Below are 27,880 nucleotides of genomic sequence, written 5' to 3' on the forward strand. Positions count from 1 at the left end.
TGTGGCAAACTGACTTTTGACCTCTGTCTCAGAACACTGAGCAAATGTGACAAGATTTAAAGGAATCTTTATTGCTCATTCACTTTGTGAGCAAGCAAAACACCTGTTGTCAGATTGCCAGAAAGGGCGAGTAGACCCTAAATTGAGCTCGTCCGGATTAAATCTGGCTCGCCATAGCGAGTGAGCAAGTGGATTTTTGGAAGCCTGTGTGGTTTTCGTAATAGCAGTAATAATAATCATAATAGTCCTAGTAGGGTTTTACCTAACCCCTAATTTAGAGCTCCCTTGTACCAATGTCACTAATACACGTACACAAAATTTTATGTACATTATTCTTACTAAAATATTTTTGAATAACAAGAAAGAAGATTACTCAACTAATGTGTACTACAGACTAGTACAAGAATACACTAATGCCTTGAAAGTTAAGGATTGCTATGTTTGCGCACACTTGCCAACTTCTGTTTCTGAGGAAGTCACATATTATCACATCCCTTTGTATAACGCAGTCTCTTGTAGCATTCTGCTTTCACTAGTTTATAGGCGAGAACACTTTGAATATATTTGAATTCAAACTATGATCTAGTGTTATTATGAGTGTCTTTGGTAGGGGGCGTAGCCTGCAAGATGGCCGACTAGTAGCTCTAATATCGGCTCTGTCGGTCCACATAATAATCCAACATTAATCCTGCTCCAAATAACTAATCTGACTAATACCAGTGCCTCACAGCTTTACCTGCCACCCACGGCGATCGCTAACGGAACCTGGACCAATCCGTGACCTGTTGGTGGGCCCGAGTAGATGCGCAGCACATGACAGGCCTGCGGTGACTGGCGTGTTGGTGGCCGGGCCCGCTCAGCTGTGAAAACTGACCCACCCTGAGGGTAAGTTTGTGCGGAGACGGAAGGCTGGCATTCCTGAGCCTGCCGGAGGTGGGGAGCCGGTTTGGTGACCCTTGAGTCCCGGGGGTGGCTCCCGAGCATCGCCGCTGGTGGGGAGTAGACCGACCCATGTGGGGCTCCTGTGCCAGCGAAGGGTGCAGCTGAGACAGGCGGCCTGCACCTACCTCCCCCGGCCGCTGGGGAAGTCCAGACAGGAGGCCCAAGACAGCCCTGGGGCAGACCTGGAGCTCAAAGTAGCAGCTGCCGAGTATGGACCCGAAGAGCCTGGGGGATGACCCCGGGAGTGCTGAGAAAGAGGAGGAGCCCTGACGAGCTGCAGAAAAACCCAACACAGCGGAGGTTACGAGACATCAGGGAAGGCCCCATGGGGAGCATTCGAGGCCTTGGGAGACCGGCCTTGGACCTGGGAGTCACCCGAGACCAGGTGAGGAGGAATGCAGCGAGGGAGACCGGTGGCCGAGAATAAGGCAGGTCCACTCTTTCCCTACAGGACCTGTGAGCGGCAGTAGACCTGGCCGTGAGACATCCAGCCCTCCTGCAGCCCGGGTGGCCAGCACGCTGCTAAGGCCTCTACGGGACATCCCTGGTCTGAGCTGTCCCACCCGCATAAGGAGGGCCCTGCGGAACGAGGGAGAGAGAGAGACTGATAGAAACCTTGTCCATTTCTCAGCCCCCCCCCCCCAATCACATACTCAGGTCAATCTTGCAGAGGCCTGGGGCACAAGGAGACGCCAGAATCTGGGCTGAGCGGGGTTGGCCCCGCTAGAGACACCCCAGACTAACACACTCCGGTTAGTCCCACCATTGTCGGGCAAATAATACCACCACATTAAACGGGACACACATCTTTGACCCCCACGGGGGACCCCAATTAGTGGCACCTGAATGGAGTTGTACCCCGGAGAGACCAATGGCTGACAGATTGATCCAAAATATATGGTCTTACATCATATATATATATATATATATATATATATATATATATATATATATATATATATATTATCTACTGGCGGTCGCCAGTAGATAGTTATAGTTAGGACCGTGTTTCCATAGGAAATCCGCAACATTCTATTTGGAATAACTTTGGCGCCGGTTGACGAATCCTCGTGAAATTTTCAAAATAGGTGGGGCGCTCGGCTCCGCTCCTACCCTGAAAGTCTCGGGGGGATTCGTCAAGTGGGGGCTGAGAAAGAAGGGGGGTCCCAAAACGTGTTTTCCCCATGCAATTTTCCTCAGGGACCTTTAGTCCAAGGTACAGCCCGAACGGCTGAACAGAATTACTTGAAATTTGGCAGAGAGGTAGTCCTCAGCTCAGGGATGTGCCTTTTGCATATATGGAGTCAATCTGTTCAGTAGTTCCTGAGAAAATCAAAAGTAAAATCATATATATATGTGGGCGGAGCCTAACCACACATCTCATCCTGAGATCTGATTGGCTGTCAGCACTTCATCCAAGAAGTGTTGGCAGCCATCTTGGGACAAATATACATGATAGCACCTCATTAAAAAGCATTGCAGTTAATAGAAGGTTTTAAGACTTTAGTTACATTATAAATCATTTGTTGATGGTACCATACTCATTTTAGGAATTGTGGTATGTTCTAAGGTGATTTCACCATGTGAAAAAGACTTCTGCTGGGATATCATGATTGAGAGAAAAATATTTTCTCATGCTTTTCCCACAGAGGTTTGGAAGGTGATCTATAAGCTAAACTGAGAGCTTATTTTCTGTAAATTCACATTATCTTTCTCAGTCATGTGAGAATGAAGTCTGACATTCTCAGTAAAACATGTACATCCAACAAGGGCAGAGACTGTCAGTTGATTCCTTTGTGTTCTACTGCAGCTTCCCAGAGTGTTCCAAAGAACAACTAGAGCGCTAACAGTCCTACTTATGATAAACGTATGACACACCTGAAGGCATCTTGCTTGGATTAAAGTGGTAAATCTTAAAACATTTAATTTAAAAAGGAACAAAATGAGGGGGTTCATTTTTCCATAAAAAGTATGATTAGTGCTGCAGAAAGAAAAATGAGGGCACATTTTGAGTGACTTCTCAAATCCTCTTCTATTTCATTAAAAAATTCTGACATGCAGACTGAAACATGCACTTTCAATACCAGCAGCAGTTTTCCCTGGTGAGCAGTAGCTTTACTACAGTGATCTAATGAGCAAAATGAGTGCTAACATTCTGAATTTATGGCAAATGTGTGACACATCTGAATGCCTTCTTGATGGAATCAAAGTAAAAAACTGAAAGTATTTCCTACTGAGGAGACTGCAGTAAATGAGGAAATTAGGAAAGTTCATAACAAATAAATCTCCCAAGATGGCCACCGGAGACAAAAGAGCCCAAATGTAGCCCAACATCACCCAGATGTATCCCAAATATAGCCCAATTCCAGAAGTGTGCAAAACACTTATTATTTTGTGTTTTTGCAGTGTTATATAGTGCAGACTTGTCAGGTATTGGAGTGCTTTACATGAGCATTGGTTACATCACACAAGAACAAATTCATTTTGGTTGTAGACATGGGGAGACTAAGTGATTTGACCAGAATCACAGAATGTCGAGCTGAAGCAGAAACTCCAACCTGGTTCCCCAGTTGCAAAGTCTGCAGTTCTGGAAGTAACACCACATCCTCTCCCCTAAGTGCAACATTTAATCAAGTGGTCAACTGGATAAAAAAACAAAGATAACAAATAATTTAAAAGGGCTTTGTCGCTATTTGAAAACTCAGAAAATATGTCCTTATTTTAGTCTTTTAGAGCACTAACCATAATTTTGATGCCAATAAGACCCTCTCATATATGTCATTTCTAAAGGAAATGGTCTAGGTATTACAGTTTTGATTACATCAAGATGACTTCAGGCGTTCCACACTTTTGTAATAAATATAGAATGTTAGCAATCTAGTTGTTCATTAGGATACTGTTGAGAGGCAGAGGCCAGGGGCACGGACTCTGAAAATTGAAGGCAGGTAGGAGGGTGCAAAGGCAACAATTTAACCACACTGAGCAGGCAGGAAGGGCCGTGGCAGCACAACAGACTATGGAGGGCAGTGGAAAGGGGGGCAGGGGCAACAAACCGACAATACAGGACTTGCAAGAGAGGCTGTGGCAATGTAATAGACCATTGTGGGCAGAAGGAAGAGGCAATGGTAGTACAACCATACATGCCAACAGACCTGATTCAGCCAGGAAACGTCCAATGTTTTTAAGCTCAAATGGGCTTTATTTGATCTGTCCTCTATCTACAATCTCCTCTTTTTCAATGTAACTCAAAGGGGAAAATCAATACCCCAGTTTTTTTTCAAAATCCCCCTCTTACCAAGTTCAAAATGCTCGCAAGTATGTTACATTGGATCATGGAAGGAAATGGGGTAGGGACATGGACTTGGATAACAGAAGACAGGAGGGACATGGAGAGGTGCACCAAACTGACCCTGCAGGGCAGGCATCAGGGTTTGCAGCAGCACAATACACCACACAGGGCATGCGGGACGGGGGTGCAGCACAACAATCCATAGAAAGCAAGAGGGAGGGGACAGGACCCTGCACATGGACAACAGAGAACAGAGGGGCAAGAGGCAATGGTAGCTAGCTGACCACAGACAGGAGAAGAAAGCTGCAGCATAACAGACCATAAAGGGCAGGAGGGACGGATCAGAGGCATTACAATGGAACAGACAAGCCAGGAGGGAGGGAGTAGGGGTCTGCACATGGAAACATAGGGCTGCGGGCAAGGGGGCAGGGCAGGAGCAGCAAGATGACCATGGAGGTCAGGCAGGATGGGCACTAGAAACAAGACACACCACGGAGAGGAACAATGAGACTATGATGGCATACACACAGACCATGGAGGGAAGGTGGGAGGGGGTCAGGGGCAGCTAGCTGACCACACAGGGAAGGTGGGAGGGGCCATGGCAGCACAGAAGACCATGCATGGCAAGCAGGAGGGTTAGTGGCAGCACAATGGCTATGATGGGCAGGAAGGAGGGTGCAGGGGCATGCACAAAGGACCATGGAGGATAGAAGGGAGGGTCAGGACCTGGCACAGACAAGAGAGTTCAGGGGAAGGGGCTTCTCAACAGACCGCACGGGGCAGGCAGGAGGAGCAGTTGCAGCACAACAGACCAGGGAGGGCAGAAGGGTGTGGCAGTAAAATGGACCATGGAGGACAGGAGGAAGGGGATAGGGGCATGGCATGTGGACAGGCAGGGTGGAGGTGGCAGGGACAGGTTACAGTCATCTGACAATGCTAGGCAGGTGGGAGGGGAGTGGCAGCTCAACAGAACACTCAGAGTTGATAGGAGTGGCAGGTCCATGGTACATGGTGGGCAAAAAGGATGGAGCAGGGGCATGCACAAAGACATCGGAGGGCAGGAGGAAGGAGAATAGGGGCGGCAAGCTAAGCACAGAGGCTAAGCAGGAGGTCAATGACGGGCCATATAATTGGGCAATGGAGGGCAGGTGGAGTGGACTGGTACATCATGCTAAATGGAGGGCAGTGGCAGCACATCAGACCATGCATGGCAGGAGGGAGGAGGCTAGTCCATGGATTCAGACAACAGAGGATAGGGAGGAGGTGGATGGGGCAGCAAGCTAACTGTTCAGAGAAGGTGGGTATTAGGAACTTTATTGTTTTTAAAATGTGTGTCTGTGCGAACTACTTAAAATCTGAACAAGTATGCAGCATAATCTCACTTTTATTCAGGAAGAAGAGGACATTTGTGACTGTGACTCCTGTCTCACTTGGCAGAAACAGCCCCTGACCCTCCACCCCCCCATCGCAAAATGTAATGCCCGTGAAAAGGGTAGGTGGACGCAGTGTTATATAGAACATAGTCCTGAGAGCACGATTGAAAATGAAAACTAGATATAGTATATGGTATAAACTATGCACCAACAAGTGTGATATAAGATGAACCGGGGCTTGAAATATAATATGCAATACATTGTGCGCAGTGACAGATTCATTGGAGAGCGCGAGATAGCACAGGCACTAGCGTGTGCTATGCAATATGCGCCTTGGAGTGTAATATGCACAGGGCAGTGTTGTGTAACCTAACTAGTCTCTAAAGTTTTAATATAAAATATGTGCTGGGGAGTGTAACGTTGCATATGCACTGTGACAAAGATATGGATCCCAGATTGTAATATGTATGGCATAGCGCTGTGCGTTATAACATAGGCATCGAGGAAGGCACGTTAGATGGGGCAATATAACCCGTGCGAAGGCAAGTGTGGCATGACATATTCACGGGGTGGTGTTACAGTGCACATGGGCTAGAGAGTGTCATAGCATACGCACTAGCTGGTGGAATACAACACAGAGGTGTGAGGCACTCGGCGGGCACTGGTGGGTGTAACAGCATTGGGCTCAGCCCGGAGCACACTGTGACTCTCAAGTGAGATTCATCTCCTTTCCAGAGAGTAAAATAAAAAGTATTACACATCCGGTGGTGGATGTGTATTTTATTAACCGTGAGGGGGGTTTCTTGCATAGTTTGGTCGAATTTGTCGAATCCCCTTTGAATGGCTTGGTGTGCGTGTATATTAAATGTGCCCGTCAATAGCTATCCATGTTTGTATAAATAAACGACAAGGGTGTCTACTTGGAGAGTACCCACTGGCGGGGACTCCGGGATTAGGCACGGTGAGTCGTCAGACACGTCAGAGCTTCACTAGCGGTGTAAATACATTCCACGTGGATTCTTTCTATGCATAGTTGCCTTTTAATGAATATCCCGCAAATAGTCATGGTGATAGGTACATATGGTTTGTCCAGCATGTCCTAGGTGTTTCTATAAATATATATTTTTTAAAAATAATAAAAAACAAAGGCTGGCCCCGGGGGATGGGGTCCCCGGGGCCATAAGTGGCCTGAGGAGGGGGGCCACGCAGCCCCCTCCTAAAGAATAAAAAAACAAAAAGGCCATGACCCGGGGGTTGGGGTCCCCGGGGCCGATTAATACCTTGGGAGGGCCAAATTCATTTTTTTCAACAACAGAAAATTAGGGTGCAGACCCTGGGGGATGGTGTCCCCAGGGCCAGTAAATTAGAAAAAGAAGGGGGGCCACACAGCCCTCCTTCTTAAAAAATAAAATGAATAAAAGACCGGCATCGCGCCGGAGGCCACGCCCCCTCCGTGTAGCACTCTGCAAACGCGCCCCCTGGCCAGTTGTAAGTTGAGGAATTAATTCCCCTTCAATACTGAGGGTCCCTGAGGGCCAACTAGCCCAACAGGTATCTCCAGTATGCGCCAGGGAGCTGCGTTGCAGACAGGTGTTCTGAGGCCATGCCCCTTTTTACACCTCTATGCAACGCACCTCTGTGGCGCTTACTGGAGGTACCTAGTGGGCTAGTTTGACCCTAGGGACCCTTAGGATTCAAGGGGACTTAATCTCTCAACTTAGAACGGCCACAGGGCGCGTTTACACAGTGGTGAAGGGAGGGGACGGGGCGGGGCCTGAGGTGACGTGTGCAAACACGCCCTGTGGCGCGATTTTAAGTTGGGGAAATAATTCCCTTTCAATCCTGAGAGACCCTGGGGGCCAACTAGCCCACCAGGTGCTTCCAGTAAGCGCCGCTGCGTTGCAGAGAGGTGGTCTAGGCCGTGCCCCTTTTTACATCTCTCTGCAACGCAGCTCTGTGGCCCTTACTGGAGGTACCTTGTGGTCTAGTTGGACCCTAGGGACTCTCAGGATTCAAGGGGACTTAATCTCCCAACTTAAAACAGCCACAGGCCGTGTTTACACAGTGGGGAAGTGAGGGGACGGGCCTGAGGTGACGTGTGCAAACACGCCATGTGGCGCGTTTTAAGAGGTAGTTTTAATCCCCTGCCCTATTATATACTAGGGGCTTACAGAGGAGGTCATGCTGATCACACGGTGATCCCAACGCATAGTGTTCCCTAGTGTATGTAGGTGGTTTCACTGTATTCTGAGTGTCTTTTAACATAGCACTGGCTCTAGGACTGGTTAGTCAGACTAAGTTACCACCAGTATCCGTCTGAAAAAGTTGAGGGTACAGGATGATTTTGCAACCAGGCTTCTTTCTGCTCTTCTGTTTGTTCTTTCTGCACTTTTCTTCGTCTTTGAGGACTTCTGTTGCTTCTTTCTGCATTTCTTTTTTTTCTTTCTGTGCGTTTTTTCTTCTTTCTTCACATGTCCTATCTCTGTAGGCATAGTTAGAAATTAGCATTTAAAAAACCTTTGAAATTCACTGAAAAAAACCATAGGTTTTAGGCACGTTATAGTTAGGAATTAGCATTTAAAAAACCTTATAAATTCACTGAAAAAACCATAGGTTTCAGGGGCGTTATAGTTAGCTGGACTTTTCACTCGTACAAAACCATTGAAATTCCCCCGTTATAGTTAGTTCAGCTAACTATAACTCGCGCGCCCGCAATGCACTGCTGATGACGTCACATATTACATCACTCATGACATGGTCAGTGACATCACTCATGACATCACTGATGACATCTCAAATGACATCACTGATGACATCATCCTTGTGATATTGTGGCAGACCTCCTCTCCCCCTAATATAACCTTTAATACACACATTCAAAAATAGAAACTCAAATTTTCAAAACAATTGACATACCAATATCAGTTACAACAACCTATTCAGTAATTCTAAGATCCACATACACATCCACTCATTCACCAACAGTCCTATACAGTCACTCATACATGTACTCACTCATCATATGTACTCATACACCTATACATCCTGTTACACAACGCCACTCATCCATAAAGTTACTCACACACAGTCACTCATGCTAATATAGAATCAAACATCCATTTACTTGCATATACAGTTATACACACACCACCACACTTACTTCTACAGAAACTTGCACATACTTAGTCTTTTAAACAATCACTTATAGAAACACATACTTATTAATACAGGAACTCTTTCAATCTCTCACTCTCACATATACTCACTTATATACACCAATAGTCACATATACCAGTTTAAAACATATGTAGTTACTCATAGAGACACTATTGAGACAGTCATTCACTCACTAACACACCCATGCACACACTCATCCACCCATACAGTCCTGCACACATGCTGTCTTCAACACATACAAACAGTGAGTCACTCATTCATGCACCTATGCACTACGTAATACCCCCCACCAAACCATGCAGACACTCATACTGATACTCAAAAACCAACTAATAACCTATATAGACACTCATGTAGCTACTCACCAACCCATGCAGCCACTTATACACAAAGTGAGAGACTGATACAGATATTTACATATTTAAACATTACTCACTAAGCCATGTATTCACTAAGATACACTTAATCAGTCAGTTATACAATCAATCTTTCAAAAACAAATCATCCATTTAGACACTTATATCTCCATTTATTCTTCCATCGACCTTGAGATATACATAAATAAAACATATGTAATTTTCAGAAAAACACACATTCACTGGATGATGTCATGAGTGATGTCACTGACCATGTCATGAGTGATGTAATATGTGACGTCATCAGCAGTGCATTGCGGGCGCGCGAGTTATAGTTAGCTGAACTAACTATAACGGGGGAATTTCAATGGTTTTGTATGAGTGAAAAGTCCAGCTAACTATAACGCCCCTGAAACCTATGGTTTTTTCAGTGAATTTCTAAGGTTTTTTAAATGCTAAGTCCGAACTATAACGTGCCTAAAACCTATGTTTTTTTTCAGTGAATATATATATATATATATTCACTGAAAAAACCATAGGTTTCACACACGTTATAGTTAGGAATTAGCATTTAAAAAACCTTGCAAATTCACTGAAAAAAACATAGGTTTCACACAAGTTATAGTTAGCTGTACATTTCACTCGTAAAAAACCAATGAAATTCCACGTTATAGTTAGTGCAGGCAACTATAACTCACGCGACCGCAATCCTCTGCTGATGCTAATACTGTATTTAGACACTTATTTGCCCATGTCTTCTTCCATTAAATTTTAGCTATACATATTTTTTTTTCATAAAGTCACATATGTCATTAGCAGAGGATTGCGGTCGCGTGAGTTATAGTTGCCTGCACTAACTATAACGTGGAATTTCATTGGTTTTTTACGAGTGAAATGTACAGCTAACTATAACTTGTGTGAAACCTATGGTTTTTTCAGTGAATTTGCAAGGTTTTTTAAATGCTAATTCCTAACTATAACGTGTGTGAAACCTATGGTTTTTTCAGTGAATTTGTACGTTTTTTTAAATGCTAAGTTACTTTACGCCGTTCGTGCCGTGCGCGCCCACTTCACAGTGAGCACGCGGTGCGCTTCGCGCACCGCGCGCCCACTTAACGCAGTTAGTGCCGTGCATGCACGGTGGGCACGCGGTGCGCTACGTGCACCGCGTGCCCACGTTAGGCTGGATGGGCCATGTACGCACGATGCCCTTCGCGCACCGTCCGCACACGGAGGACATATTATGCGCTTCGTTCTGAAAGGTTTTATATTAAATGTTCACTGAGAATTTATATGCCATGCACAAAAGCTGCACTGCGGGCACCTTTTGCACACGGGGGGGGGGGGAATATGGATTTTGGTTTTTTTAAATTAATTTTTTACCGTACGCGTACGGTAAGCGTATTCGGCGTTTTTTCAATAAAAAAAAAATATATATTTTTTGCCCTTGGATGGCCTTCTGGCACACCATAACCAAGGCTAGGTGGTTAGGAGCTGTCTAGCCTGCCCCCTTTTTATGATATCCAACTTGGTTTTTCCTCCACCCCTCCGAGTGCGAGAGAGAAAATGGCGGCCGACACTTCCTGGTTTCGACCGATTCGAATGTTTACTAAGATCTAACAGCCAATCAGAATCGCGCTCGCGCACGGCACCGTACGCGTACGGTAAGCTTACGGTGCGCGCTCGGAGCGCGCTTACAGATATATATATTGATTTAAATGCTATTTTCTCAGGAACTACTGAACAGATTTACACCAGACCAACAAAAGGCACTTCCTTGACCTGAGGACTACCTCTCTGCCAAATTACAAGTAATTCTGTTCAGCCGTTCGGGCTGTAGCTGTGTCTAAAGGTCCTATGGAAAAATGCATGGGGAAAACGCGTTTTGGGACCCCCCTTTTTTCTCATCCCCCGCTTGACGAATCCCCCCGAGACTTTCAGGGTAGGAGCGGAGCGGAGCGCCCCATTAGTTTTGAAAATTTCGCGAGGATTCGTCGACCGGCGCCAAAGTTATTCCAAATAGAATGTTGCGGATTTCCTATGGAAACAGGGTCCTAACTATGCGGCCTCATATCTGAGCATTTGGTGATAATACACATCGCAGCGGCTCCGGCCGTGGAGGGATCGCGCTGCCTGAATATGTGACAGGACCACAGAGAGGTAACGTTCCTCTTTGACTGGCGCCAGCAGGTACATAAATTAACAATGCAAAATCGCGTCAGGGAGCCTAATGGAGGGCTTGAAATGGGTCCCGGAATGGCATGCAGGAAGTGAACCCACTTGAGGGTAATGAAATTGAGCATGGAAACTATATGTCCCAACATGCATTGTGGTTAATGAACTCTACTTAAAGAGATTGCACCTGAGACTATTGGGAGTCTCTGTGAAAGCATGCTGGGATGTTACAGCGTAAATGGATTTTGGTTTCCTGCGTGTGGCCTCTGAGGAGAAGCGAAAATGCTTTGAAACGCGTCAGGCCAAGGGACGAATTACCGTGAAGGGAAGCTGCATTGTTTTGAATAAAAGGTTTTGTGAACCACCTACTGGCGAGTTGCGGCCTCATATCTGAGCATTTGGTGATAATATATATATATATATATATAGGAGCTCCTATGGACCCCTGCCCTCCACACATATTCCATAGGGCTGCCGCCGCCATCGCACCCGAGCTAGGACGGACCATCAACTCCTCCTTCATGTCCGGCATCTTCCCAGATGACTGGAAACAGGCGGAGGTTAAACCACTCCTCAAGAAACCTACAGCCGACCCAACAGACCTGATAAACGACAGGCCCATCTCTCTCCTCCCCTTCGCGGCCAAAGTCACAGAGAGACTCGTAAACGCCCAGCTGACCACCTTCTTCGAAGAGAACTCCATCCTAGACTCCTCCCAGTCCGGATTCCGCCACAACCACAGCACCGAGACCGCCCTCCTCGCCGCCACCGACGACCTCTGCATGCTACTTGACCAGGGACACACTGCGGCCCTCATTTTTCTAGACTCTCTGCAGCCTTCGACACCATCTCACATCGCACTCTCGCAACCAGACTTCACAATGCAGGGATACAAGGAGCCACTCTTGACTGGATCCAATACTTTCTCTCCAGCAGAACCCAGAGGATCAGACTCCCCTCCCCCCCCCCCCCCCTCTCCAAACCCACCGATACCTACTGCGGAGTACCCCAAGGATCATCGCGCAGCCCCACGCTCTTCAACATCTACATGGCCCCCCCTTGCCGTCATCGTCAGACAACATGGGCTCAGCACCGTGTCCTACGCCGACGATACCCTGCTTATCCTCTCACTCATGAAGAATCCAGATGACACCAGACTCTGCAGGAAGGAATGAAGAATGTGGCAGCCTGGATGAAAGACTGAAACTCAACTCAGAAAAGATCAAGGTCCTCATCCTCTGCTTGAGACAACACCTGGTGGCCTTCTGCCCTCGGGAACCCACCCACTCCTACAGACCATGCACGAAACCTCGGCATCATCCCCGACTCCTCCCTCTCCATGAATCGTCAGATCAACGCCCTCGCTTCCACTAGCTTCAACTGCCTACGCATCCTCCGCAATACCTTCAAATGGATCCCCTCCGACTGCAGATGGACAGTCACCCAAGCACTCATAACCAGCAGACTGGACTATATAGCAAAATGTCTCTCTAATTTTTTGGAGTTGTCCAAATACTTGGACCCACATCAGGCCGGCTTCCGACCCGCCCACTCCACCGAATCGGTGATTCTATCGGCGGTGGATAGTTTGCGGAACTTTGCTGATATAGGCTGCCCTCGAGCCTTGGTTCTGCTGGATCTGTCTGCGGCCTTTGACACGGTCGACCATAGCATTTTGGTCGACCGTGTGAGGGGGGCGGGAGTCCGGGGGACGGCGGCTCGCTGGCTCACCTCCTTTTTGGAGAACCGCTCACAAGCTGTTCATCTGGGTCAGTTTTCTTCACATCCTCATACAACCACCTGTGGTGTACCCCAGGGCTCAGCCCTTTCTCCTCACCTTTTTAATATCTACATGGCACCCCTGATCAAGTCACTTAAAGATAGAAACGTGACAGTCTTTAACTATGCTGACGATCTTCAGCTCCTTCTCAGGGTTGATAGTTCCAACAGCGCTGTTACGGGATTCCAGGATACTATGCTTTTCATCCAAACTTGGATGGACTTTAATCATCTGAAGCTGAATCCTGGGAAAACGGAAATAGTTCTTACTGGGGACAGCCATAAGCACTGGGGCCCCCAATATTGGCCCCTAGAACTCTGCCCTCCACCTGCCCCTTCCATCTCAGCTAAAACGCTAGGAGTAACGCTGGACAGTGATCTGTCACTAAAAATCCAGGTCGGAGCCGTGGTGTCTAAATGCTTCTTTCAAATGCGGAAAATCAGGAAAATCCATCGTTTCCTTACCCACGACGCTTTGATCCAAGCTATGATTTGCACGGTTCTTTCTCATCTTGACTACTCCAACTCTGTCTACCTGGGAATGCCTCACTATCTGTTTAAACGTCTCCAGCTGGTTCAGAATCAGGCAGCGCGACTGATTTTCCATCAACCGAAATGGCACTCTGCCTCCCCACTGCTAAGGAAACTACATTGGCTTCCAATTGCTCAGCGGTGCGTTTTTAAGACGGGCTGCCTTATTTTTAAATCCTTGTATGGCATCAGTCCTGAGTTCATCAATAATCTGATACTCAGGTACTCCCCTACACGTGCCCTAAGGTCCGCTCACCAATGTCTTCTTACCATCCCGGACTTTAAAAGGGTACGCCTAGGAGGACGCAGATTTACCATTCTTGCTCCTAAAGTGTGGAATACTCTTCCACTTGAAATTCGATCTTGTACTAACCTTCTCCAATTTAGGAAACTCCTGAAAACTTGGCTGTTTAATCAGGTTTAGCTTCTGCCTCAAATGTTAACTTTGAACCCTAGCGCCATGAAGCCAATCGGCGTACGAGCGCTTTACAAATTCCCATGAACATTAACATTAACATTAACTGGACTACGGCAACCAACGCCCTATACGCCGGAATCAACAGGACTCTCCTACACAGGCTCCAGACCATCCAGAACGCCGCAGCAAGACTCGTCCTCGGAACACAAACACATGACCCAACACCTACGAGACCTCCACTGGCTCCCCGTCGAGAAGAGGGTCACCTTCAAACTCCTCACCCACGCCTACAAATCCCTCAACAACATCGGACCCAAATACCTCAACGTACCCAAGAGGAACCTCCGTTCCGCCGACCTCACCCTGACTGAGGTCCCCCCGCATCCGCAGGAACAGAACTGGCGGGAGAGCCTTCTCCTACATCGCGGTCTGACCTGGAACGAGCTCCCGGTGAACTTCAGACGTTCCCCGACCCTGCACACATTCAGGAAGGACCTCAAGGCCTGGCTCTTCGACTGATCCAGAGCTGCGCCCCCCGTGCCTTGAGACCCTCACGGGTGAGTAGCGCACTTATAAACCCCTGATTAGTTATTTGAAAACCGTGAGAGGAGGAACAACGTCCATTTTGTTGGCTTCCCTGAAGGGGCAGAAGGGCTGGATACGGGAGAGTTCCTGAACAAATGGCTGCAAGATTCTTTCCCGACAGCCCGCTTCCCGTTCTGCTTTGTGATAGAACGGGCACACAGGTCACTCAACGCCAAGCCACCGGTGGGAGCTCCCCCTGGCCCCATTTCTCAACTGTCAAGACCGAGACTTAATCTTGAGGGAGGTGAAATGCTGATGGAACGTTGTCACGTTTAGGCAAAAATAATCATCTTCCCCGACAAGTCCAGGGAAGTGCAAAAGCAAAGAGGTAACTTTGACTCCGTGAAGATGAAACTCATATTAATGCACATTCAATAATGCTCGTTTCCCTCCATGCTCAAGATCATCTAAGAACAAAATAAACTCTTCTTCCATACCCCTGAGGAAGCATGGACATGGGTAGAAGAGCGCCCTTTGCCAAGGCCGGACAGGAAGGAAACGGACAACGCCTCCGATGAATGACAGCTGAAGTAGAGATCCAAACCACAACGACCAAGAGAAGACGCAAGGGACTACAGACACTTACCAATGACACCGGTCCTCATCGCTGCCTGGGAATAGCACTCTGTGCACCGGGCTCTCCTCAGACATAGAAAGAGGTATCCACACTAGCGTAGCAAAAAACTGAATACCTAGGACAAGGGGGGCAATGGCATGGATGTCTCAGCCAGTGCTCACTCGACTGATTCAGAGCCAGACCACGCGCTGTTGACGTCAATCATAAACTTGGAACACTCTTCACTTACACAGTCAGGGCTGAACGAGGGACCTAGAGGCAGAGAAGAGGAAACTTGATTGCATCCAGGGCAGGCGGAGCCTGGCAGAAGAACTAGAGACAGAGGGACCTTTCAACAGTCCAGCGAGGCAATTGTGAGAGATTGCTGACCCCAATTCACTTTTGCTATATTTTCTTTATGCTACACCACTACACGTCCTGCTACTAGGAAATAGGGGAGGGACAGTTTGGTAGATTAAGTGATAGGGTGGGCGACAGACCTCTCCGAACCCCCTGCGACAAAGTGGTCATGTTGACATCTGGGGAAAAGTGCGTGCGAGGAGGGGTGAGAGTGGGGCGGGATCGGGGGGTTGGGGTAGAGGGAGACACACAAGAACCAAGGGGACACACATGGGCAGACACATAGGCACATGGTTTATTCTATAGACAGGGCGAGACCAGATGAAATTAACAACCACTCTAAACTATTTTGATGAATGGAGTGGTGATACCTGACCGAGGCAAATACTCAATATTATCCTGGAACTTTAACGGACTGGGACATAAGGTCAAACGTGGCCTGGTTGCAGCATATCTCAAATGACTGAAACCTGACGTAATACTCCTCCAAGAGACGCACTTGACAGGTACATAATGTTGATTCCTGGGCAGAGGGAATACAAAACACGGGTGCATGCGGGCTTCATATCGGGCACCGGTGGAGTGGCAATCTAGGCCAGAAATCTGCCCATTCAAAGCAGAACGCACATGGATGGACCCCAGAATGACCAATGTAGCGGTTAAGGGAAGGTGGGATAGACGAGACATAACCCTGATAAGCATCTATGCTTCCCAACAACTACAGTCGCAAACACTAGACATGGTAAAAGGGATTCCGCTGGAAGCGGGATCGAACACACACATACTGAGGGGTGACTTCAATGATGTGGTACACCCTAAACTTGACCGCACTAATCCAGATATGGACCCACATAGAGACTCACTGTTCAAACGCTTCATCACCACAATGTGATTTGCAACCCTGTGGTGCCGACACAACCCGCAAGCCTGAGCATAATATTCAGGAGCAGATAGAGTCTTCTCGCGGCTGAACTACATCCTCAGTTCTGGGACAGGTTGGAAACAAAATGGATAGAAGTTCTGAGACAAAAGGGTAGTCTGTGACATCAGAATAGACACAAAGCTATACTTTAAAGAAAACACAGACTCCGTCTTAAAGGCTGTCACATTCTGGGAGGCTTACAAGACTGTTCACCATGACAGGGCGCAAAACAGAATAGCATTTAAGAAACGACAGGAAACTAGGGAGATAGTAGAAGTGGAGGCTCTCCTGATCTGGTTGGAGAGTCAGATAGGACACCAGAGGACCCCACTCAGATACGTGCTGTGGCGGTCCTCAGTAAGGAATATCTGGCTCTGGGATGGCAAGAGGCAAAGGCTGCGATCCAGGACACATACCAGCGACTACACAACGCCAGAGATAAAGCAGGGAGACAGGGAGACTGCTGGCATGGTTGAGGTACGCTGGGTGACCACTACAGAATCCGGGGAATGCCACACATACGATACCCCAAAGACATAACAAACAAATCTGCCCGTTACTACACAACCTTTTACGAGATGTGCCCACTGGTGAGCTCCCACCAAATAGAAAACTACCTCGCAGAGATCCCTACCCCGAACTTGAGTGCGGACACCGCCCAGTTGTTAGAGGAGGATATCAGACTTGCTGAAATACAGGCAGCGATAGGTAACCTGAAACCTGGGAAAATTCCAGGCCCTAATGGCATACCGGCAAAATTTTGTTTAATGAAACAAGGTTTGCTGGGTCCATGTCTGCTAAACTTATTCATAGAAGCAAAGAAGACAGCTACTCTCACCCATGACCTAGGAAGCGCCACGACTGTGAAAATCCACAAACCAGACAAGTCACCCACAGCCTGTAGTTCCTATTGCCCAATATCCCTCCTGAATACTGAAACCAAAATACTGGCAACCATTCTTGCCAGCAGGATGATACAAGTCATAACCACCCTTATTCATTATGGCCAATCCGGCTTTATGCTCAAAAGATCGACCAGATTTAACCTTCGTCGCCTAAACAGTTGGTTGGACGCCATGAAGTTTAGAGATGAACCCCATCTGATACTATCCCTGGATGCAGAAAAAGCATTCAACACTGTGCACTGGCCGTTTCTGAGACAAGTACTCCTGAGATATGGGTTTGGACCAAATTACCGGCCATGGATGGACTTGCTCTAGGAAGACCCGGTCGCCTGGGTGCATGTGAATGGCGGATTGTTGAGTATATTCCCCATTGTAAGAGGAATGAGGCAGGGGTGCCCATTGTGTCCAATCTATTTGCTCTAATATTAGAACCCCTAGTGTGTATCATATGCACACATCCCAATATCACTGGCTTCCAGGAAAGAGGACCGGGGTCAGAAGACGAACGGATATCCCTATATGCAGACTACATCTTTTTGTATGTGACAAACCCACGCCCGACCCTTTCCTGTCTAATTAGTAAATTTGAGGTGTATGGAGCGCAAGCGGGTATAAAATTGGGAGAAATCCAGGTTGTACCTAGCAGGCCACATCCTAGACCTGTCGGACATTCCCGGACAACTGAAAGTAGACAATGATGACATAAGATACTTGGGAATGTACATCACCATCAATAGGGAAGACAGCCTCAATTCTAACATTCGTAGGGTCATCTCGGAGTTCCAAGACGATGTGGAAAGGTGGAAAAGGCTACTATTGACACTTGTTAGAACTGGCACCATTGGTGTGAATCTCCCTTCCATTTTTCGCTGTTGTCTCCTCTGTTTTTGCTGGTATTAGATGCTCTGGGCGCTGTGCCACTGCCATTCAGTGCCACAGCGCGAATGCTCCCTGTGTAAACATGACATGTGAATTGGTATATCCATGATTGGCTTATTTGGTTGACCTGTTAGTCCCTAGTAGAGTGGCCTGTGTGTGCCCAGAGCTGGTAAACCAAATGCTGCTGGTGGGCCTGCAGCGCTGGTTTGCGCCACCCACAGAAGCAGCTTGTAAAGTGTGTCTCAGACCTGCCACTGCAGAGTCTGTGTGCAGTCCAGAACTACCATCTTGGCTGTGAAGTGCACCCATTTCCCAGCCCCTGAACCTTCCCTTGGCAGCATGTAAGCCACCCCTATGGTAGGGTGCATTGTATGTGTAAGGTAGGACATGCCTTGGTGTGTGTAGCATGTCTTGGTAGTGAATTACACCCAATTTCGTTTTTCACTACTGTAAGGCTACCTGTTCTCCATAGGCCAGAATGGCCAGTTTGACTATTACATTCTATAGTCCTAACTGACCCAAGGAACATGGTAGAAAAACTAATTTAGTATGCCTGAGCTCGGAATATTAAAATAAATCTTTTAGTGAAGTTTATTTTTATATTCTGTGTTTGAAAATACCACTTTTAGAAAGTAGGTATTTTCTTGTCTAAGCCTTCCAGTGTGCTCTGCTGTTATGTGTATTGGCTGTCTGGTTTTGGAGGGACAGGGCAGGCTGAGTCAGACTTGGGTTGAATAGAGAGATCTGCACTTGGAGTATGGGAAGGGGTAGCTCCTTGACCTGAATAGGGCTGTGCCTGGCTAGGTGACTGCTGGCTCCACCTCCTACTGTGCGTCTGATGGCAGACCCCCTCTTTCTGAAAAGAAGGATGCAGCCTGGTAAACAAAGTGCTCCAGGACTAGGCAGAACTGGTTCTGGCTGGGTTCAGTGACTTGTAGCTTCTGAGAACAAAGACTTTTGGGGTATAAATATCTGTGCTGAAACCCCTACAATTTGTATTGCTCCTGAACAACAAGACAAACCTCTGTCCGTGTAACTGAAGGAATCTGCAGGAGGTGACTATCCTTGTGCTTGTGTGCTGTTTCTTGGATTGGCCTGCAGTGGTTACCATTGGACTTGGAAGAAGAGGGAAAAGGACTTTGAGGGAACTTTTATTTATCTTGCTACAGCAATCACCCAAGGGCTAGAAGAGAGCTAGCCTCCTGTTGAAGTCTCAGGCACATCAGACGTAACCACCAGCCTCCTGTTTCATCCCATTGAGGATTTCTATCTGCAGGTGAGGCTCCTGTGAGTTCCAGGGCCTCTACAGAGAAGAGAGTGCTGAAATTGTCGCTAACGCCCGCTTGCGAGCCGCCGCAGCTGAAAGCGCTCGAAAAATCATCTCGCTGCTGCCGCTGAGTGCTCGCTAAACCCAAAGATCATCGCATCGCACGTTTGCGGGCTGCCATGTGCTCGCTAACCAAAATCATCGCATTGAAATAGTCGCTTTATGACATCGCAGCGCGGACGCCGGGCGTCCGCCATTTTCATCTCATCGCATCAGGATCGTCGCTCCCTCGCGGAGCGCCCTTTCTTCGCATCGCAACCTGATCGCACACGCAACAGGATCGTCGCATCATCTCCTCCTTCGCGGCAAGGAGTCATCGCATCAACGGCCTAGCGTGCAGAAGTTTGTTGCATCGTCTCCGCACGCATCAGCAGATCGGCGCTCATCCTCCCTAGCGGCAAGGATTCAACGCATCGCCGGTCTCGCGTGCAGAATATCATTGCTACAGCTCCTTTGTGACATTTTGGTTAATTTGCTACGAAATCCAGGTATTTTGTACGTAAAAGGGTCGCAGAGACCACTGCTTTGAACTGAACTCCTCTTTGCACACTTTGAACTATTTTTGCAGCATTTCAAGAGTAATCCTATTTTACAGTATTGTGGCTTTTTACCGTTATTGGTCTTGTGTTAAGCCTATATATAAAGATACTTATTTTTTATAATTACTTGTGTGGTGTCCCTTTGTAGTGTTCTTCACTGTGTTACTGTGTATGGTCATAAATGCTTCACACACTGCCTCTGCCTAGCTGCTCGTGCTACGTTACCACAGGGTTGAGCAGGGGTTATCAAAGGGTGTAGCCCTCTTACTCTGACTTAGGAAGAAGGGTCCCTACTTGGACAGTGGCCAGCCATTGCCAACTAGAGACCCCCATTTCTAACAACACTCTTAGGCAAAGCCGTAATGTACAAAATTATAACCCTGCTAAAATTATTATATGTGCTCCAAAATACATACCATCGGCTGCATGAGGATGTCTTTACGAAGATAGAAGGGACAGTCTGAACATTCCTTTGGAATGGCAGCACACCCAGAGTGGCACTCCAAACTTTACAAGGGAACCAATATAATGGGGGCATATCCCTCCGAGACATTAGAGACTATTATTGGGTGGCACATTAAATCGTAATTAATGACTGGGAACACATGTCCATCGACCATCCTACATAGGCCCTAGAGTGTACATAATTTGCCCTCACCCACACACACATTACCTATATTGGGGGGAAGGAAGTGAGGAAGCTACTGCCAGCAACACAGGTGACCATGGCTGCATGGAAAGGGGCAGAAAAGTGGATGAAGTGGATGACCGAGTAACGTGAAAACACCTTTGTGGGTAGGACCACATCTGAAGGAATTGATAACACTGCAAGGCTTTAAGGCCAGGGACATGCTGGGTATCTCAAAATTGGGGAACAATGGAGAGGCAGGCTCTCATTTCGCTCAACTCCTTACAAAGAGAATATGACCTACAAGCAAGGCAATACTACAAGTATCGTCAGGTAACACACGCGTCGAAGGCATAAAGGTTGGAGGGAAGGCTCCTCATGGTGAAAATCGGGGAGAAAGCAGTATGATGGACATATAGAACACTCATTGATAACAAACCTGATTCCCTACGGAAACCGAATGCGATGTGGTGCTCAGTACTGGGGACTCTAGATGATCTGGATTGGGAGTCAGCATTGATGCACCCTAGAAAAGTTGCTATCAAATCGCGCCTCCGCCTAATACAGTTAAAATTCCCACACAGGGTGTACTACCACAAAGTCTTCTTACATAGCTTTAAAAGAGCAATGACACCCTAGTGCCTTCCATGCAAATCGGATGGGGGAGACTTTATTTGCACACGCTATGAGAATGGTCTACCATCCACACATATTGGAATGCACTAATTACGAACTCAGTGAGATCCTGGAGGTGACAATACCGATGGACTATTGGGTATACCCACAAAGATAGACATCCCTAGAGATAAACTACTGTTGGAAAGTGGATTATTAGTAGGGGCAAATGTAGGTCTGCCACTGGCAATAAGGCCACTAACACAGTATAGGGATCAGAATAGATCTTAGAAAATTATTCCCATGCTCAACCCTTGGTAGCTTGGCTGTGAGCAGGCAGGATTAACTTCAAAGACAGGTATGTAAAGCATTTAAAAACAAACACCAATTCAGTAAATAATTAAGACACTACACATAATCAAAATCCAACACCAATTTATAAAAATAGGAAATATTCTTTATTTTTTTTGATAAGCAAATTTTTATTTTTGCAAATAAACATACAAAAATACATGGACAACCGTCAAAGCGAACTGGCATCAAAAGATATCTTCTACGTTCATTGACCTTCAACAGCAATACCTCCCACCCCCATCCCGACCACCTCACTCCCTCCACCCGCATTGACACCCCTAAATTATACCCCCTAGCCACTTTCCTCTGTGAAACTTCTTAGGACAGCCCCGCACCGAATACATCATGCGCTCCCGTGCTGCGCACCAGTCCACCCCCCTCCTCCACGTAGCACATTTGGGTGGGTCAGACCGCTTCCATGCGGCGGCAATATCTCGTTTCGCTACTATCAAAGCTGTAGTTAGGAAGAATTTCTCATGACGGGAACCGTCCAGACCGTCCGTTATCCCCAGCAGAGCCATTCTGGGAACCTCCCACCCCAGTGTCTCAGTTAGCTCGGCCTCAATCTCGCCCCAGTAGGTTCCGAGACGCGGGCAGGTCCACACCATGTGGAAAAAATCCACCGGGTCCGCCCCACAACGTGCACAGGAAGCATCTGGAGAGAGACCCGCACGGTGGAGGCGCTCCGGGGTCAGATAGGCAGTATGCAAATAATACAGCTGGATGAGCCGCAGCCTGGCCGAGGAGGTGATCGTCCTGGGTGCCATAAGGGCGTCCCTCCAATCAGCCTCATCCAGTGGTCCCACCCAGGCCTCCCAGCGCAATTTCGTGTCCTCCCAGGCCATTGGGGTGTTATTGACCAGGGTCCGGTAAATACGGGAGATACCCCCCCTTCCCAGAAACCCCATCATCACCTGCGCTTCTGGTGGGCTATGGTCAGGGATCCGTGAATCTAAAGGGACATGAGACCGAATCGCGTGGCGCAGCTGGAGATACTTGTAAAACTGTGAGGGGCACAACGAGAAGCGAGCCTGAAGCTCCCGGAAGGAGCACATGTGACTCCCTCGCCACAGATCGCCTAAACCGGAGATCCCAAGGAGATCCCACGCCCTAAATCCTTCCAAGCCCGTGACCTCCCGCAGCCAAGTGCCATGCCAGTGGTGTAACGCGGGTCAATTTCCCCGACCATCGGGTATGCCGTAGAGCGGCACGCCAAGCCAAGCCAAGAAGGGGGCCCGTACAACATCCGGAAGCGACCAAGGAAGCGTCGCCCCGTAGAGCATATTTTGAATAGAGGGGAACCCCATTAGCTGTACCTCCAGCCTGTAGGCCGGATCGTCCCACCCGCCCGAGAACCAGTCATGGACCACCAGGAGCCGAGTCACAAGGTAGTATAAATATAGGTTGGTCATGCTCATACCTCCATCGTGCGACGGAATCTGGCACCGGCCCAGGATCTGACGGACCCCATAGAAACTTGGTCGCCATACTATCCAAGTCCCGGAACCACAGACGAGAGAAAGAGCAGGGCGTGTTTTGCAGCATGTACAGGAATTTGGGAAGGATCATCATCTTGTAGAGAGCAATCCTCCCCAGTGGATTCAATGGGAGCGATTGCCATCTCGCCAGGTCTAATCGGGCTTTGTTGACCACGGGAGCCACGTTAAGAGCCCAGCAGAGCTCCGGCAGAAGGGTGATCCAGATTCCCAGATACTTAAAAGAAAGCCTCCGGAGGGGAATATCGGACTGCCAATCGAAGCAATCTCTAGCCGGGTGCAGCGTAACCAAGACCGATTTCCTGGGGTTGAGACGGAGACCCGACGCCCGGCCAAACCGGTGAAGAATACCACGCACAACAGGACCAGAGGTAGCCGGGTCTGAGAGGTAAAGGGGGACATCGTCCGCATACACAGCTATTTTATCGGGGACCATGCCCGGCCAGTCCCACCCACGGAGAGCAGGGTCTGAGCGCACCAGAACCGCCAGAGGTTCCATTGCCAAGGCAAAGAGGAGGGGCGAGAGCGGGCAGCCCTGACTCGTCCCCCTCCCGATAAAAAACGGGCGAGATAGAGCCCCATTCACCAACACCCTAGCCCACGGAGCCGCGTACAAGATCCGGACCATGGCGCGGAATTGAGGGCCGAACTCCATCCTCTCCAATACCTCGTCAAGGTAGACCCATCCCACCGAATCAGAGGCTTTTTCAAAGTCGACCAACAACAAAGCTAGATAAGGAGAGAGGCGCTCTCGGTGAGCCATGGCGAGATGCAGGCGCCGCAGGCAGTGCAGAGTTCCTCGGTTCGGCATGAACCCACATTGGTCCGGGTGGACCAGGGAGTTGAGGCATGGACGCAGCCGTTGTGCCAGGATGGTGGCGTATATTTTGATCTCAGTATTAATAAGAGATATCGGTCGGTAGTCCGAGCAGGACTGCGACGGAGGTTGCGTCTTAGGGAGAACGACTATCGTAGCCGTGTCCGTCTCCAGTGGGAACAAACCCTTCACTATCACCTCTGAATAAAGGTCCAACAGCTGTGGAGCGAGGGTTCCACGGTAGTGGGCATAGTACTCTTGTTGGAAGCCGTCCGGACCCGGGGTTTTCCCGGGGGTCATGTGGCTGATGGCGTCATCAATTTCTTGTAAAGTAACGGGCGAGTCAAGGGACTCCCTAACCTCACGCCCCAAGCACTTCAGCTCCGCACCACCTGTTCCCAACAACTCCTTAAGGGGGATCCCGGGCTCCCGAGCACGGTACAGCATGGAGTAATAATCGGCAAAGGATTGAGCCACCGCCACGGAGGCCGTGTGAGTCTCACCGGTAGGGCCCACAATAGCGGGGATAATCCTGCTTAACCGGGGGTACGTGGCCAGCCGGTGGAGAAGAGCACCGCCACCGAGGAGCGCCATAAAGTTTTCGCCGCCTCCATGGAGTGCAGGCGAATTTCATCCCGTAGAAAGGCCAGTCGTCGCGCCCGACCGGCGTCACCCAAAAGCTCCGGGTCGCGCTCAAGCTCTAGGGCCTGCGCTTCACACTCTGTAAGCCGCTGGAGATGTTTCCGGCGCTGCTGCTGTACAAGACCTTTACCCGCTCCCCTAATAGTCGCCTTCCCAGCCTCCCAGAGGACGGCCGCGGAAGAGACTGATCCCACATTATGGTGGTAATAATTAGAAATCTCAGTTCCCACCAACTTCCGGAAGTCCTTATCCTGAAGGAACCAAGCGTTCAGGCGCCACACAGGACGGGCGGAGAAGGAGGCGGGCCGAGGGCCAGAAGCAGCGGAGAGTGGTCCGAGAGGCCCCTGGGAAGAATGCGGGCATCTTGTACCCCCGCGCATTCAGTGGAGGGGACCAAAATTAAATCAATCCGGGCGTGCGAATGGTGCGCCGCCGAGGTGTGGGTGTACTGGCGGGCCTGCGGGTGCCAGACCCTCCACACATCACACAGACCCTGGGCCTTGGCCCAGCCCAATAACAGCTTTGAGCGGGTAGCCCTGGCAAGGGAGACCGGGCCCGTCACATCTATGCTAGGTGTATAGACCGCATTGAAATTCCCCCCCCCCCCCCCAAGACAAGCGCACCCGCTGGGAGTGTTGGAAGTAAGTTTGCAGTGTATGAGAGGACGGGCTGCAACTGGGACGGTGACGCATACAGGGAGACGAGGGTTAGGGGACGCCCCTCAAGAGCACCACAAACCGCAACCGCCGTACCCTGGGAGTCGAAATGCACCTGGGCAAGAACGAAGGGAAAAGTCCGCCGAAGCAGGATAGCCACTCCCCGGGAACCCCTAACGAAGCCAGAGTGCCACACCCTATCGTACCCGTAACGAGCAAGAAAAGAACAGTTGTTGCTAAGAAGATGGGTCTCCTGCAAAAGAAGGACATCGATCCCCAGACTCTGCACGTATTTAAGGACTGCCATGCGCTTGAAATGATCCAGAAGACCGTTGACATTCCATGACAGAATACGCATGGCGGCCCTAGGAATGTTAGTTTCAGTCATCACACCAGGCCGGAGCATCTAGTGTACGCAGAAGGGGGGTGTCCCTGGAGCGCGACCAGGGGGGACGCAGGCACAGGGGCTCCCCAAGGGGAGAGAGCACGGGCTCGCAGGCCAGTGGGAAGGTCAGGAATGCAATGATGCCGTAGAACAGTAACCCTGAGGAGGATCTCTCTAGCCAACAGAATCCTCCCTAGGAGAAAGAAACAACCCCAAAACCACCCCACCCTATACTTCGAGAACGGAAGCATCTGTCGCCCTAACTGTGAAGAACAACGACCAAGCTAAAACGCTCGGGCTTGAGCACCTAGTGGACCCCCAATCAACCGGATAATGACCAAATCGCCCGCCCTGGCCGAGAGCTATCTCTGAAAAGGAGCACGGAAGTCCAAATACTAACACTGGCGGCCCGGTAGACCACCCCAGTCCCCCAGCAATCAAGTAAACCACCTTCATCAAGAGAGAGTCAAATAATTGGACTGCAGGAGAGGTCCGAGGTGTCCATTTGTGCAGCGGGCGGGGCCGCAGAGCCTGACCGCACCGAGGGACCCGGCCCAGCAGTCAGTGGCAACAGGGCTGGCAGGGGCGACCGAGAAGGCAGGGGAAGCTCCAGAGGCCCGACGCGGCCGTCCCATGGAACGTGTGACCACCACCTCCCCCTCGGTGTGTCCCCGGGGCACGGTGCGCCTCCTACGACGGGTCCTGGATGGCCTGGATGTAGTCGGTCCCCTGCGGCTCCTCGTCGGTGAGCCTTGCCCAGGTCGAAGCAGCGGATGTTCCTCCGTCAACCAAGACCAAGCGGCCCGAGGCGTCTCAAAGAAGATGGCTTTGTGTTGAAAGATGACCCGGAGGCGGGCCGGGAACTGCAGCTGGTACTGAAGGCCCAGGGACCGCATCTTCTGTTTCACCTCCGTGTAGGATTGCCGCTGCTCCTGAACCTCCCGAGTGTAGTCCGGGAAGATCATGATATTATGATTCTGATAATTGAGAGATTCAGCACGCCTGGCCTCACGGAGAATGGCATCCCTGTCTCTGAAGTTAAGGATCTTAAGAATGAATGGGCGGGGGGGTGCCCCCGGAGGCCTCGGGGCCAAAGAGCGGTGGGCCCTCTCAACAACAAACCAGGCCGATAGGCTGTCCGCTGGCATCCAGGATCGGAACCAGCGCTCCAAAAAGTCGTCAGCCCGGCCCGACTCAGCCCCCTCCGGAAACCCCACCAAGCGGAGGTTACTGCAACGCGCCCGGTTTTCCGCATCCTCAGCCCGGCGGTGCAGTTCCTTAGAATGAGTGGTGAGCTCCCGTACTTGATCCTGCAGCTGATGGAGGGCGTCCTCTGCTGTCGAGATTCGCGATTCGGCCTCAGAGATACGGGCAGTAGCATTGCGCAAGTCCTGTCGGTGAAGGGCAACATCCACTTTGACCTCACCTACCATGCCCTCCAGGGAGGAACGGGATGCATAAATGGCCTGCAAGATGGCCGCCAGATCCGTGGCGGGGGCCGGTGTTGCCTCCCCGGTCGGACCAGTTCCCCTCTCGGAGGTCGTAAATTGGTCGATCCTGGTTTGGGTGGCCGCAGGTGCCGGTCTGGAGGCCCTGTCCTTGCCCATGATGGCCTCACCGCAGTCCGTGGGGGACAGCCGCACCCACCGGTGGGCCCCGCAGAGGATCACGGCAAGCCCACGAGGACCGGGGATCCAGGTGGTAGGAGGAGGAACGTGCAGTCAGGGCTTCCACTCACCCGGGCAGTCTGCAGACACAAGCCCCGTAAATCGCCTCCTGGGGCGCTGCCCGATATGACAGCCGAGCCCTCCCCAGGGACCGCCGCCTTGCCACAGCCCTTCAGGGTCCAGGGTGGTACGCCGCCACCTCTCTCTGCTCTCAGCCGATGCTGCCGCCGCCTGTGGGGCCCCGTATCCCTTCACTCCTCACTGGTGAGCAAACGAGGACGGAAGGGGAAAAGAAGAGGGAGCCAGGCGTCCTGACTGCCGGCCGCGGCCCGATACTCGGGGACTGCCTCAGGTCCCACAGCGCCCCTTCGCGGGTCAAGGCGGACGCCCCCGGAGGGGCTGCAGCAATTGAGGGTGGGAGGGGGGTAAGGTAGCCGAGGGATCGCCGGTTCCCCCCCTGGAACGCCGCCCCTATGGCTCCGCTGGCCGCGCCGACGTCATCGCACT

At 49.8% G+C, this 27,880-nt stretch overlaps 1 protein-coding gene across 1 annotated transcript in view; it reads left to right on the forward strand.

The window, feature by feature from the left end:
- Positions 1-27,880, forward strand: part of TRIQK (triple QxxK/R motif containing) — a 309,552-nt gene that overhangs the window by 37,433 nt on the left and 244,239 nt on the right. The gene's annotated exons all lie outside the window — the stretch shown is intronic.

The sequence above is a fragment of the Triturus cristatus genome, chromosome 5_1 (assembly GCF_964204655.1).
Source record: "Triturus cristatus chromosome 5_1, aTriCri1.1, whole genome shotgun sequence".
NCBI lineage: Eukaryota > Metazoa > Chordata > Amphibia > Caudata > Salamandridae > Triturus > Triturus cristatus.